The following is a 14,520-nucleotide window of genomic DNA, read 5'->3' as shown; positions in this document are numbered from 1 at the left end:
AACTCAGTGACAGACTGCAAATGCCAGATTTCTCCCTGAGCTCTGAATAATTCCACTCAGATTGTAACCTTTATTTAGCTGTTTGCATGATGCATTAACTCTTGATCTGCAAATGACCTCACCAGGCATATTTTTTCTAGTCTAAGCACATTTAAAGGTGAATTCTGTTTTTAAACATGAACAGCTTACATTGCTAGACATCAAGTCTGTGCCATAACAGAAATAAGGATTGAATTGGAATAATCAAATGTATCTTAAAGACGAACAAAGAAGCTCATTTGGACCTAGCTACTTTATTTTTCTCATACTTTTTTATCTTTTTTTTTTTTCTTCTTCTCAGAGAAGTCTTACTTGGCTGGATTTTTTTTCTAATGTTTATGGTTATGAACCATTCAAAAAACCCATAGAAAGTAGACATGAAAATTAAAAAAATCAAATGCAGCAACACAGACTTTGAGGATCACTAGAGATTCTAAATGCCTCGATTTCTAGATAGGCAACATAAGACTATTTAAGGGAGATTGCTTTTCACAGAATACTTAAACTCTAGCAACTCTAGGATGTGTTCACCTGAGCATACAGAAAAAAAAAAGTTATATATGAAATTTAGCCAACAATAAACTGTAAGCAGACAAGAAAAAAGAAAAATTTTATATAAGTCTATAAGGATATTAAAGACGAGTCAGTCCAGGAAAGGGTCCATACGAATCCCCAAGTAGATAAAGACTTACCTTATCCCCACCTGCTCTTCTGAAGCATTCAGTGAAATACTACAAGGTGATCATGGACTCTCCCACTATTTCTTTCTCTCTGACTGAACATGTAGAAGGCAAGAAATTCCATGAGATCTGACCAGATGCTTTGAAATGTACCAAATCTGTCATTTTATTGATGGGTTAATTCTTTCTGAGCTTGCTAATTCATCACAGTGCATTATATCAGCTGCCGCAGGATTGGCAGGGCGTCCACTTTTGCAGAATATATCTTTGCAATTTGGTAGTCCTCTTTATGAAAATTGTTGCCAGTTTTAAATCTACCACTTATGGGATCTCAGTCTGTTACTCCACAGAATCATAAACACCCAAATTCAATGGCTGTCACAAGCTCATGGGATTTTTTATCATCAGGAGGGATCATTACAGCAACATAGTCTCACCTCTGGTGTAATAGAACCCAAAGAACTTCAGACAATAATTTCTAGTGATATATAGAGCTCCTGCTGCAGCTTTAGCATATATTTTCTACAAATAACTAGTATTGACTGTGCAACAGGATATGATGGAAAACCCATCACATTCTTAGAAAAGTTATTTCAATGGTGAATTAACCTCATTCTTAAAATTTTGCTTTTGATTTGTAAGCACAATGTCTACTTTAGTTTTCCAACCTCATCAGGCAGCTCCAATGAACAAATAAATAGCCAGTGAAATGATTTCCTAAAAATGTTATTGTAAGAGTCGCAAATCAATGCATTTCATTAGAGGCACACAGTGTGATCTAACAAGCTGGCTGATGGCCCAAATTCCTGGTTCTGTACTTGGCTCTGACACGTAATTTTCCCCTCCCATGGGCCAAGTCATTAGCGGAGCATTTACGCTGCAGTCAAAGCAGTGGCAGTGATGGGGAGTAAACATTCAGTGCTTGCTTTAATTGGGTGTTGCTAGCAATTTCGCTCCAGCAATATGGAGCACGACGTGGGGTACAAATCTCAGTCTAGAAATGGAGTAGAGTAAGCTGTGTTGAACTTCACACTGCCGTGGTTGGACTAATAGTTCAAAAAATAGCTCTTGTTTCCCTACACTACAAGGTTGGGTCTTCGTAGTCATTCCCACAGATGCAAATCTACACCTCAGCTGATCCCTGTTGATGTTGGAATCAGCACAAAGCCAGTGGGAAAGAGACACTCTGTTTTCATAATGACAAAACTTGAGGATCTAAAATAATTCTGTGCAAAAGGCACATCACATATGCAGATGATCTTGGAGTCAAAGAAATGTGTAATGTTGGTTTTAATGCAAAAATAATTGAAACAATACAGTTGAATCACAGTGCACTTTGGTTTCATGTATGGAAATGAGTAACTCAAAGCAATTGTTCTTTGCTTCAATTTATCTTTTTCTCCATTTCACTATGGTGAATCAGGATAAGCAGAGCTAGAGGAAGCCTCCGAAGATTAACTAGTCAATCCACCTGCATCAATGCGACTGAGGCACCCTGAAGACCTTCAAGCCTACTGTTAAAATTTTCTGCAAGGCAGAAGCAACTCCATCCTGGATTGAAATCAGTATATTCTCTTGTAATATCTTGATTCCAACCAAATCACAACATTCAACAGAAAACTTTTCCATCTCTGCTGAATGCCATGGTCTCCATCTCACATCTGAATTATTTACTCACGCGGATTGTCCCCTTGAGGCCATTGGAACTACGTGGTTTACTAAAGTTATACTCACACACTAGTATTTGAGGGACCAGTGCTTCAAAGGAAGACTCTAAGCTAGCAGGAGAGGTTTGGAAATCAAAAGGAGTGAGTAAGAGAGAGAGTTAGCTTTTTTGAGGTGAGGCGTGGGAGGTGTTTTCGTTCTTTAGCTATTAAAAACTCCTCACTTTGGCACAAAATGAAATAATGGGGGAGAGAAAACTGGGAGGGGAAGGATTCATGAATAAAGGCAGTATGGCAAGAGCTACAGCAACTGGGGTAGCCAGAAGGCAGAAGGGAGTTTCTCAGGCTGGCTTACCTGACAGAGCAGAGACAGTAGTGATCACAAGTCAGAGGAATCAAGGTCTAATGTGCTGGTCTAAAGGTAATAATAAAACCGGTTTTCTTAAAAGCTCTGTGCAAAAGGGTGATGTTACAGTGGGTGCTTTGAAAACAATGGTGCTAAATATTATAATTGCACCTTTTATCTTTCTGGATGTCCTGGTAATTAGCCAGGATTGAGGGCATCTCCTTTTTTTCTGAGATGTAATGAGGATTTCAAATCCCTTTCCACTCCTTCACGGCATTTTGCCCAGAGAGGTGGTAGATGCCCCATCCCTGGAGACATTCAAGGCCAGGTTGGACGGGGCTCTGAGCAACCCAATCTAGTTGAAAATGTCCCTGTTCATTGCAGGGGGATTGGACTAGATGACCTTTGAGGCTCCCTTCCAGCCCAAACTATGCTATGATTCTATGATTCTATGATTTTGGAATTGTGGCTTCACAGATGGTCCTGCTGGCAAGTGCCATCCTGGGTGCCCATGCCTCCTGCGCCCCTGCACGCTGTGGCAGGCAGCACAGTGAGGCTGCCTGTGCACCGGGGAGGGGACAGGTTGGGACAGGGCAGCAGTAACACAAGTTTGGGCCTCCATGCCTTGGAGGCCCAGAGGGAGCAGGCAGGGCTGGGAGCAGAGGAAACAGGTGTGTGGGGGGCACCCGGGCTTTCCTACATGTCCCTGGGGAAGGGAGGGCCCCAGTCAGTGGAAACCGAAAAGAGAAATATTTTGGAGACTGACAACAGAGAACTTGGGCGTCTCCCTCTCTTCTGCTGTTTTCGTGTGTGGTTTTTTGTTGTTGTTTTTGTTGTTGCTTGGTTTTGTTTGTTTTGTTTTCTCCCCTCCTCCTCTCTCCGTACCTCCCTGTTTCCTTACATCCAGGTTTCCACTTGCCTGGGCAACCCCGGTCCCATGCGTGAAGTGGGGACATCCCTTCCCCAGGATGGCCCTGACCACGGGTAGGAGGGGTCCAGGAGCGGAGACACCATCCTGGGCCAGGGAAGACCAGAGCGAGGTGACCATGGAACCACAAACCGGGCCCTTTGTGCGAGTGTGTTGTAACCTGGGCCTTAATCACAAAATCATGTGCTATTATTTCCATCAGGCCCACAGTTAAAAATAATAATAATAAATGACTGCCCTTCCTGGCCCCCACTATTTTTTTCTGAGCAGGCTCAAGCTGCAATCACTCAAAGGCTCATTATTTAGCCAAAGTTGGGGGGGACTTTGTCATAGATGGCAAAAGACATATTGCTGACAAAAAAAATTGTGATTTATTTTAAAGCAAGACACTACTCAGAGGATCTTTTCTAAAAAGAAGCCATCAATATTTTTTTTAATGTGAATAAACAGAATATTCTTCTGACAGCCTTGTTCTCAGAAACAGCTAAGTGGTTTTGACTGAAATTAAAAACAAAACCAAAAAGAAACCAATAAAACAGCTGAAGCAGACATGAGCTAGAAGATGTTGGCTCCAAGTTTGGCAAAGTGAAAAGCAAACAAAGCCAGACCTTGTGATGAGATGTGTCAAGTGACTATTATAATAGAGAGGCAACACTACTAGCAACTGTCTTCTGTGTTCTGAGCATCCATTTACATGCTAATCTCAACATCGGTCTTTCTCAGGTAGCCAAGGATTATAATTGCTGAACTTTACAACTAAGTATTAAGCATTGTGGCTGAACAGCTTGACTAAACAAGAATTATTTTCCATCACCTGAACAGGGCAAGCATGAAAGAAGGAGAACATTTGGCCAGAGTGTTACCACAGGCAGAGCTTAGAGAAATTAGGTCAACCGGAATGAAAACTCCAGAAACATCTTCCAAACAGTGAAAAGTAGTTGTCTGCGGAACAGTCTCTTATGGGAAGTGATGTTTGCCCATTGGTTAAATCATATACATCCAGACTGGATAATGCACAAGAAAATGTACTGTAGGCAAGAATCTTGCAGGAACTGGGCTGGGCTAGAATGTGAGAATGGATGAGCTAGCAAGATTTTCCTATCTCTAATTCCTATGAATTAAACAAAAACAAAAACAAAAAACCCCCCCAACAAATAACGCAAAAAAACCAACAACAATAACACCAAAAAGCCTGTGGTTGGCATTGCTTGAAATTCCTTCACACCAATTACAGAATCTCTGAGCAAGGCAGAAGATAGGGCTGGAGAGAGAAATGTGGGTGTGTTTCCTGCCTGACATTAAAAATAAATAAATAAAATAAAAAATAAAATAAAATAAAATAAAAGCCTGAAGCCTCACAGAGGCTGCAAAACTAGAAAGGTTGGCTGGAGGGAACAGGAGAGTACACAGCTTGGAGAGGCTGCTCCCACGGGGCAGGTGCCTGTGCAGGTGAACTATGCTGGGGACACTGTGGGTGAGGATTAGGGGTCAGGTCACTGGTGAAGAGGGTGATTTTGAAAGAACTGTGACCCTACTTAAGCATGTTGCAGTCACCAGTGGTCAGTTTTCAGCACTGGGAAAGAAGTGGGAAGGCTCAGGACTAGCTCTCTGCATGACTCTCTCGTGCTAGTTTTCACCAAAGGAGTTTTGAGTTAGCAGAACATTTGATTAGGGCCTTCTCTCCTGCTCTCCTTCCTTTTAAAACAAGAGTTTTTTGTTTTGCTTTAGTTTGAAATCAGCTTTCAGAGGGGTGGATTAAAACAGAGATTGCAGAGCTGGCCTTGCACTCCTTCATTAATCCAGTGCTGGACACAACAAACAACCTTAATTACTCCCATCAGTCCCAAAGCCTCACACGCAGCTTTACCAATGCACCACAATCCCAACTTTCAAAATCCCTGGCATTTCAGGTCATGACTGGCTGCAGTCACAGGTCAGCCGCTCTCCTTTCATGAGACTCAAAGCAGTTCACTGGCCTGCGCTACAGCCCTGGTGAATCTGGCTGTGTTGCAATCCTAAGGATGCCCCAGGACACTGTTTATGGGTACCTGAAGTCCAACCTGTATTGAGCAATCCTCAGTCAGCCCTAGAAAAGTCCATCCATCCTGTTGGACCACATGTTTTACTATTTCAGTTTTGGAACACCTCCTGGTTTGGGCTAACACAGCAGTCCAGGCTGAACACCTCCCTCTGTAGTTGTCATGCTCCAGGTTTGGGATGACCATGATGTTTGAAGTGCAATACTGCTAAGATTTTCAACAAAACCACTCTGGAACTTACTGGTGTTTCTTTCCACCCACAGTCTGTTACAGACCTTAAACGTGTGCTTCACAGCTTTGCTAGAGCAGACCTGCTGTTCCCCTCTTGAGACATTAAAATGCATTTAATAGTTATTAAATTAAAATTAAAGTCTGGAGTGATTTAACTTCTCCATGATCCTTCATAGCCACTTTTACAGCTAGCTTAACCTCTGCACTGAAGATCTGGTGACCGTTCTTTTAAAAACTCAAATGGGGTCCTCAAGAAACTTTGAGATCCTCTAAGACAGAAAAGCTACTGAAGTATTTTGTTGCTAAAGAAAAATGCAGTGGGTCGTAGATCAAATGTGGTAAGGCACAAGGTGTCCCAGTCAGCACCAATTTCTTTCTAGGGGCTGTATCCTGCAAGTGGAGGTAGGGATGTCAAGGGACCCATACCTCTAATCTGGCCTTTTTTACTGTATTTCCTAATGGTAAGATTCCTGTACTGTTCCTTCTCCACCTCCTCACTCCCAGGCTTTCACTGGGGCATTGACTTGGATGCCCAGGTCACTAGCACATAACCAAAATGTACATCCAGGGAAAGTGACTTGATGCCTGCAGGATCTCAGCCAGCTTATTCCACCCCTGCTTGGAAAATGGCCATGGCTTCAAATAGCAATGTCCACCCCCAAAAAGCTTCTTCCTCTTTTTTTTAGCCCCCCACGGCCCCTCTTGGCTACTAGGTTATGTGTAGATGCTGAGACTTCCCACAGAAGAGAGCAGCAGGGAGTGCTGCTTCCAGCTCCTACCCTGCAGGTGGAGAGTTTAATCAAGAGCTTTCCACACAGCTTAGGGCTGCTAGCAGTGGTGATGGAGAATAATGAGTTTCTTTTTGATCATTAGGATGTTCTCACAGAGGCTTTCCCTGTAATGATCACACCCTTCAGGGATACAGGTGCATCTGCTGGGCACTGCAGACACCTGCTCTGACCCCATGCACAGCATTCATCTTCAGGCTCTCTCCTGCCCACACTAAGGCTGTGGTTTCTCTTACATCTCTGTTATATTAGGATGACATCCAAGCTGGGCTGAAAGACTTCAGTTGACAAGGAACTTGCTGTCCTTAAACTGCCCCACTGGCTAACCAGCCTCACAATTTGGAGTACACGCCATATTTCTAGGTGGCCTTCAACTGCCAGCCACAGAGATGACTTCTGTATTAGCACGTTATGCAGTTCAGGCTATGCACTCAAGCCCTGGCATGCAATTTTCTGCATTGGTAAACTGTTAGCATACTTCATGGCAAGTTTGGGCTTGTGGCAGCGAGTACTCTCCTAACAACAGCAGAGCTGAGTCTGACACCACAAGTCAGGGCATCATTCCCAACAGGTGATTTGGGCAAGGGTATCTTTCTTTGGGGAGAAGGAATTTTATTCAGAGGGTTGCTGTGCCACTTCCTCTCAGGTTCAGAGAAATGGCCCTGGATCACTTTATTTACTAGTGTAGGTGTAACCTAGATTTCAACAAGACCTTTTCTGCCAGTGTTGTTTACTATTAGAAATCTCTCAAGTGAAGTATTTGTAGACTGTGGTTAAGTCAATTCTTAACTTTCTCTTATATAAACTAAATTTTGAGTCCTTTCCAGTTTTCAGAATCCTTTGAAAAATACAAACAAGAAAGTAGAAGACAGTACAGCAGTATGATCTCACCAGCCATGCCTGTACTCCAGGTCATTGCCACATTCCCTTCCCCTTATAAGCATAGGAAAAGGCACAGGTCCTCACCTGCATACCTCATTTCCAGGGTCAGGGATCCTACAGGTGTGGGACAACTGGAAAATACATTAATCTGGTCCCTGACATGATCTCTCAGGGGACCCAGAGTTTAAACGGTGCCAAGTTACGCTTCTGCTGCTCAGCTTGGACACAGAGGTTAGTGGGACTGGAAAAATGAAAATGTATCACTTGCTATTCCCCTTGTACATTTAAGAGTGATGTCTTTCCTAAACCGTTGGAGTTTTTAGCCTAAAGATTATTTACCATGATGCCCATATCCTCTACAGTGGAACTGTGTTCCAGGATACTGCCTCCAATCTCCCCACCACACCCCACATACACACTGATACCAAAAGGTAGCCATGGCATTTTGCTGTTGAAATGCACTCAAGAGATCCATCTCTGCCTGGGCAATGTGAGCTGACCTTACTGTTGTTGCATTCCCTGCTATTATTTGTGTGACATGTAAATATGCCTGCAATTAAATTTTCCTGATAAATGATTTCAGTACCATCAGGCTAAAACTCTACCTCCATAGGAACCCCACTAGAAGCACTTGCTGACAACAGGATCCCTCCAGCAGGAACTTTCTGAAGTCTAACCATCAATAAGTTTTCAAGCCATGCAACAGGGGTGGTTTTGGTTATCTTTGCCTCTAACTCTGCCATCTACAAGAAGGTTTCCATATCACGGCCCAGGGACTTTTACCTGCCACAGTCTTGATCATTATGTCATAACACAAATATAATTGTGCTACAAATGAAAGGATGGTTTTGTATGTCAGGTATTGCTCTTGAACAGGTGTACGAACTGCCACTCAGCCACTCTACCTCTTGCCTTTATCAGCACAGCAAGGCTCAGTCATTTCTGTTCACAGGGATGTCAGTAGAATCATAGAATCGCAGAACCATAGAATCATTTTGGTTGGAAAACACCCTCAAGATCAAATCCAACCATTAACCTAACACTGGCACTAAACCATGTCCCTAAGAACCTCATTATACGTATTTTAAACACCTCCAGGGATGGTGACTCCACCAGTTCCCTGGGCAGCCTGTTCCAATGCCTGACAACCATTTCTGTGAAGAAATTTTTCCTAATATCCAATCTAAACCTCCCCTGGTGCAACCTGAGGCCATTTCCTCTCATCCTATTGTTTGCTACTTGGGAGAAGAGACCAACACCCTCTACACTACAACCTCCTTTCAGGTGGCTGTAGAGAGCCATAAGGTCTCCCCTCAGCCTCCTTATCTCCAAGCTAAACAGCCCCAGTTCCCTCAGCTGCTCCTTATGGCACTTGTGCTCCAGACCCTTCGCCAGCTTTGTTGCCCTTCTCTGAACTTGCTCCAGATCCTCAATGTCTTTCTTGTAGTGAATAACACCAAACCAGGGAGCCACTGCAGGGCACTTGTTGATAGAAGTTAGGTGAGCACGTAGACAGTGTCACCCTGTCACTCTGCTCACACTCATGACTTGGGGATACACTGATGCAAGCACTGAGCTGTTGCAAAACAAATACTGCAGAGTTTCAGCCTCACCAGCCCTCTGGTGTGACACAGCTGTCACTGTGCCTCAGCACAATTGTCATCACCTTGCTAGGCAACCATCACAACATGATAATGGCCTGTCGGTATACAACAGGAAGGTCACAAGGCCAAATCTTTAGCAGCAATCTCCAGGACTTCTTTTGTAGAGCTCCCCTTTGCTGGGCAGCTGAGGAAACAGAGATTTTCTTCAGGAAGCAGTATTTGCATGTGTCATTAAAAAAAGAAAAAAGGGAAAATAAAAGCCTCAGCTTGCTTTGCAAGCACAAGTGCAGTTTGCAACTACAAAGCTGAATTTTCCAGCCATCAGAATGAGCGTTACTCTGTATCTGCTCCTTTTCTCTCTTCCCTCAGACAGAGTCTAAGGCAAAGTTTTAGGGGTTAAGTCCAGCCCTCTTGGAAGACACCATACCTGCCATGGAGAGCTTATTGTCAGCACAAAAACTTCCCTTTGAAAAATGACTGGTAACTTCTGCTGGGGCACTGCTGCTCAAAGCAACAAGGCTATACCTTCAGCAGAGAGCTAGGTGGCATTAAGTGCTGAGCACTAGATAAAGCTAAGAAAGCAGGAGCCTGATTGTGCTAACCTTATCTCCAGAAACACCTTTGACATGCAGAATGTTTGTTCACTGTGATTACCTGGGTGGAAAGGTTACTGTTGCTTAAGTTATTTACTTTTAAAACCACAGCTATTTGCCTCCACCCTTCTCGTGCTGCCCTGTGCACCCCAGCACTAACACACCTTAGCATAACTGGGGAACACCTCGAAGGTCTCAAAAGAATACTAGGAGGGTGGGTCTTCGGGAATACACCTGGCAAGAGACAGAGACTTCCACTGGGACCAATCATCAGAACGAGAGAACAAGTGTCACATGCCTCTGCTTGTCAGAGGAGTCCCAGGGGAACACATGGCACACGTGAAATAATACCAGGCCTGGTAGAAAGGCATCTATTCCTTCCCCTTGCCCTGCCCCTGCCAGATCAGAGGCCAAGGTGAGTTTAAATTAATGAATAAATACAGCTTTACAAGCTATGTGCACAGTGTACAGGGTGGACGTGCTCTCTCCCATCCCTGCTGCTGGGAAGTAGATCTGGCTCCCTCTTCCCAACGCTCTGTGCATCTCAGAGACCCTTGCACTGTTTCTTAACATCTGCCTGAAGGGAATGAGCAGCGGAACTGAATGGAAAGGCATGACTCTGGATATCCTGGTGACTCTGCCACCACCAGCATACTGACAAGAAACACCTTCAGGTGTGGAAGAGAGATGGAAAATCAGCCCTGTGTTACAGTTTAGTCGGAGTCTGTGTTCCCTGAGGTCACTGCCAATACTTGCATTGACTTTTTATGGAGCAGGGTTACACCCGTAGTCTTTGTCCCAGCCAAAGCAAGTTTATTTCCTGGCCTGCAGTGTGTTAAGTGCCTTCTCCACTCAGTTTTGGAGACCAGAACTGATAGGCTAGGCTTCCATTACTGGATTTCCCTTGGGAAGTTATTCCGCACACTAACAAAAGTCAGTTGCTAGCAAAGATTTCATTATATTTTACTTAAAATTTCCTTTCACTTAAACTCTTTCCACTCATCCAGCTATTTTCTTTTGGATCTTCTCGCTTAAGCATCATATTCCACTTGCCTCCATCCTTCCAAGACAAAGTTTCATCACTGTGTGTGCAAGTCCAGCTTTTTTGAAGAACTGCCCGACCCAGTCCTGCCCTGTCCTGGTTCCCCTCTCTCAAAAGGAAGCACACCGCTTGCAATGCTGGGAGCAAGAGACAGATTTTCAAGAGTGATAAGAAACCACAATTCCAGAGCAGTCTATGGGAACAGCAGCTGTGACCATCTCCAGCTGCCCACAGCAGGCGAAGAGCCTACAACCCCAGTGTGACAGGACTGGTTGCCTCCAGGGGCAGGTCTCACTGCTCCTGATGAGATCCATGCGGTCACCAGCAAGAGAATAACCAATCTGCGAAGGTCAGCATTACACATGTAGTGTCACATCACATATTCCCCAAGGTAGCCAAACAGAAGAGCACATAAAAAGAAAAATGGCTTCGTTCTACGCCAACCCTTGCACTCTGAAACAGGGACTAAGATCTCTGTCATGGCCACACTAGTGATGACTATTGCATTTCGGCATCAGATTTACCTCTAAGCACAGTGGTGTCTCATATTTCTGACCAGCACCTAACACTTTGGGGCTCTAGCTTCTCAGCACTGTCATAGAGGAGATAACAATAATAATCATTAGTAATAATATGGTTTGGTTTGGTTTGTTTCCTAAAAACGACTAGAATAAGGTGTCAGTAAGAGTATTGAGCACGGTGCTTGTCTTTCACACCAGCGCAAATTTAATCCCAGCATTACAAAGATATTCCTTGGGGTATATGGAGCCATAGGGACACTTTAACTCTAGGCACAAGCAGCCACATTCCCCCAAATACAGGTCTATTCCAGATATTCTGGTGATTGTATCACACAAAGAACAAATCTAGCTTAATAAAAGAAAAAAAAAACAAGTCACTTATTGCACAGAGGTATTAACTCCTTGTTCCCTCAGCAGTCTTCTCAGGGAAAAAGTCACAACATGTGAGTCAAACTGAGGTAGCATATAGGTTGAATAAGACCCAGATATGTGCAGACCAATACATTACATTACATTATATGGGGCAGCCTAGAAAGCTAAACTGACTCAGTCAAGTCTCTATAAAATGTGTCGTGGTTTAAGTCACTCTTGTTTAGCAGTTTATTACTACCATCTCAGGTAACACGCACAAGCTGTAGTAGTATGAAGTGAAAGAGGACAGCATAAATCATGTCGTGCAATAATTAACTTTTAAAAATGCGAATGGATGCCTTTAATCTCTCAGGGGTTGAGAACTAGAGAACGGATACAACTCTTTTATAATATATTCCTGAGTGCATGTAGACACGCATACATCTATTCTTCTCAGAATAAGGCTCACTTACTTTAAGAGTAAACATTCAACAACCAACCACAAACAGTTCCCAAATTATACTAACACAGGAGAATATAGCCTCTCTACTCTGCTCAGATTTGCAGTAGACGAAGCAACATCAAGGCAGATGTTTCCAGGCCAACAGGCATACAATATGAGTGCAACAGTACCTTGGTGTGACACTGGAAATTTCGGTAGCTGGACTCATTTGGGTCCCAGAGACCCAACACAACGTGAAACACCCAAGACCATTGCACAGCCAGAACAGGGAGCTCCCCGCAGGCAAGGGACATGTTGGGGGCGCAGAAAGCCACTGGCTGTTATCAGAACATAAAAGCAGACACAATCCCATTGAGAAACAAACAGGACACCTCCCATCACTCTTTTTTTTTTTTAAAGGCAAAGGCACACCTGCTTCCTCTGTGCCAGCCCTTAAATACCAGACCAGCAGCTCAATGATCATTATCCTATTAGTCATGACAGGAGTATTTAAAACAGTGATGAGTGTGGTAGCTAGCATTGTAAAGCACTCAGTAATGCAGTCACAGAGGAAAGCATATACAGGCTAAGCAAACCCAGAGATAACAAGTAAGTCTCTGTTCCAAGGTATTTAAAATGGAATTACAAATTATCCACCTTCCTGGCAAGCAGGGATCAGATTACAGAAATTTACTCTAAGTGGGTGGGGAGGATGCAAGAGACCTAAAGTTTTATTCTTTGGTGGTGGAAAAGTCATAGGAGCCTGAGTGAACTGCTCTACAGACAAAATGCAGCCCGCAGGCCACCAGCTGGACTGTTCAGACAAAATCAGTTGTGGAACCTACACAATGCTTCAGACAGCTTCATTCAGCTGTTACTGTATACATTTAACACCACAGAATAATAAAGTGCCTTTTTGGAATTACTTTCAAAGTGGCTATTTGGAGACCTCAAAACTAGGAAGCCCTAAACCCAAACGACAATTCCCTTGTGAGGAAGAAAGTCTGTAATCTTGAAGCCTGACACTTGCAAAAAGATGCAGGGGTCACAGGCTTCTTCACCAACTCCCCTCACAAAGCCTCTTCCTGCTATGGCTGCACAGAGGATTTAGACAGAAGGTTACATGGTTTGGATTTCAAAGCAAGGAATGCCAGAAGAGACCTTCCAGCTGTGAATGGCCTCCAGATGTGGGCTATTCTTTTCCAGGCCTGGGGGAGGGGATGAGAATGCCTTACGTTTGTCTCATAAAATTAAATGGAAAAACATTGTGTACTGAGGAGGGTGGGCAGGCAGAGAAGGTGGAGTCAGAAACTGGGCAGAACAGGAGAAAAAAGCAGAACCACAGCTGAAATGGTTCATGACACATATCATCTTAAAAGCTGTACTCTCTGAGTAGAGGTTGGTCATTAAGACATGGCAGATATCAGCAGTCAAGGCATTTAGATTGGAAAGGGTCAAATAAACCAAAAAGTAGTTTTGTTTGTGGAAAATATATTCTCCCTCTCCCAGAGCTATGACAGGATCTCACATTGTGAAACACCCCCGGAGAGGCTGTGGCCAGGACCGCTTGCTGGTTGAAACTGTGCTAAGCCACAACTGACATGTTCCTGTTGTCAGCATCCCACGGTCCTGGACTTGTAGCTAGTTATCTTTTTCTCAGCAAAGATTGTCTGTAGACAGTTTATACCTCCTTCCAGATTACTCATGCAAAATTATTCTCAATTGAAATTTGGCCCCAAGCAATGAATCTGCAAGATGGAAAGATCAGCATCCCTAGGGACAAATTTTACTCTGTTATTTCTGCAAATGTTCTACTTACAGTTGCAAATATGGAAGATCCAAATTTAATTTCTGATATGGAACCTGGCGTGTCCTGCTTGGACAGGTGTAACTGTTTGGCTCAGACAGCCAGAATGTATTTACTGTTTGTACAGCAAGAGAAGACTATGTCTCTTCTGTCTCCTAAATATCTAAGGACATCTACTGCCCTGGAAAAGCTAGTAGGGAAAACAATGCTTTTCTAATTTAAAAAATATGACCACAATATTTGCTTACTTTCACTCAAAAGTTCCTATTTCTTCTGGCTTATGATGTAGACTAGCACAAAACATAAGGAATGTCCATAAGAGATGTCAGCTCTCCATCTGGAAGTTTGTGGTCTTCTCCAGCTCATTGATTGCTTCACTTTCCACTTCTCCTGTAAGATCTCAGCAGCTGTCAGATAACAATTTGGGAAATTATTGTAGGAGAAAAAAGTTCTACCAAAAAATGTAAAAGCCAAGACTGTAAAACCAGTATTTCTTCTCTAGTAGTCACCAGGTATTAAGGAAAGAATCATAAGAAACAGAGGAAGCTAACTACTAAGCTATA

The sequence above is a fragment of the Caloenas nicobarica genome, chromosome 1 (assembly GCF_036013445.1).
Source record: "Caloenas nicobarica isolate bCalNic1 chromosome 1, bCalNic1.hap1, whole genome shotgun sequence".
Lineage (NCBI taxonomy): Eukaryota > Metazoa > Chordata > Aves > Columbiformes > Columbidae > Caloenas > Caloenas nicobarica.
This window is presented reverse-complemented; position numbering follows the sequence as displayed.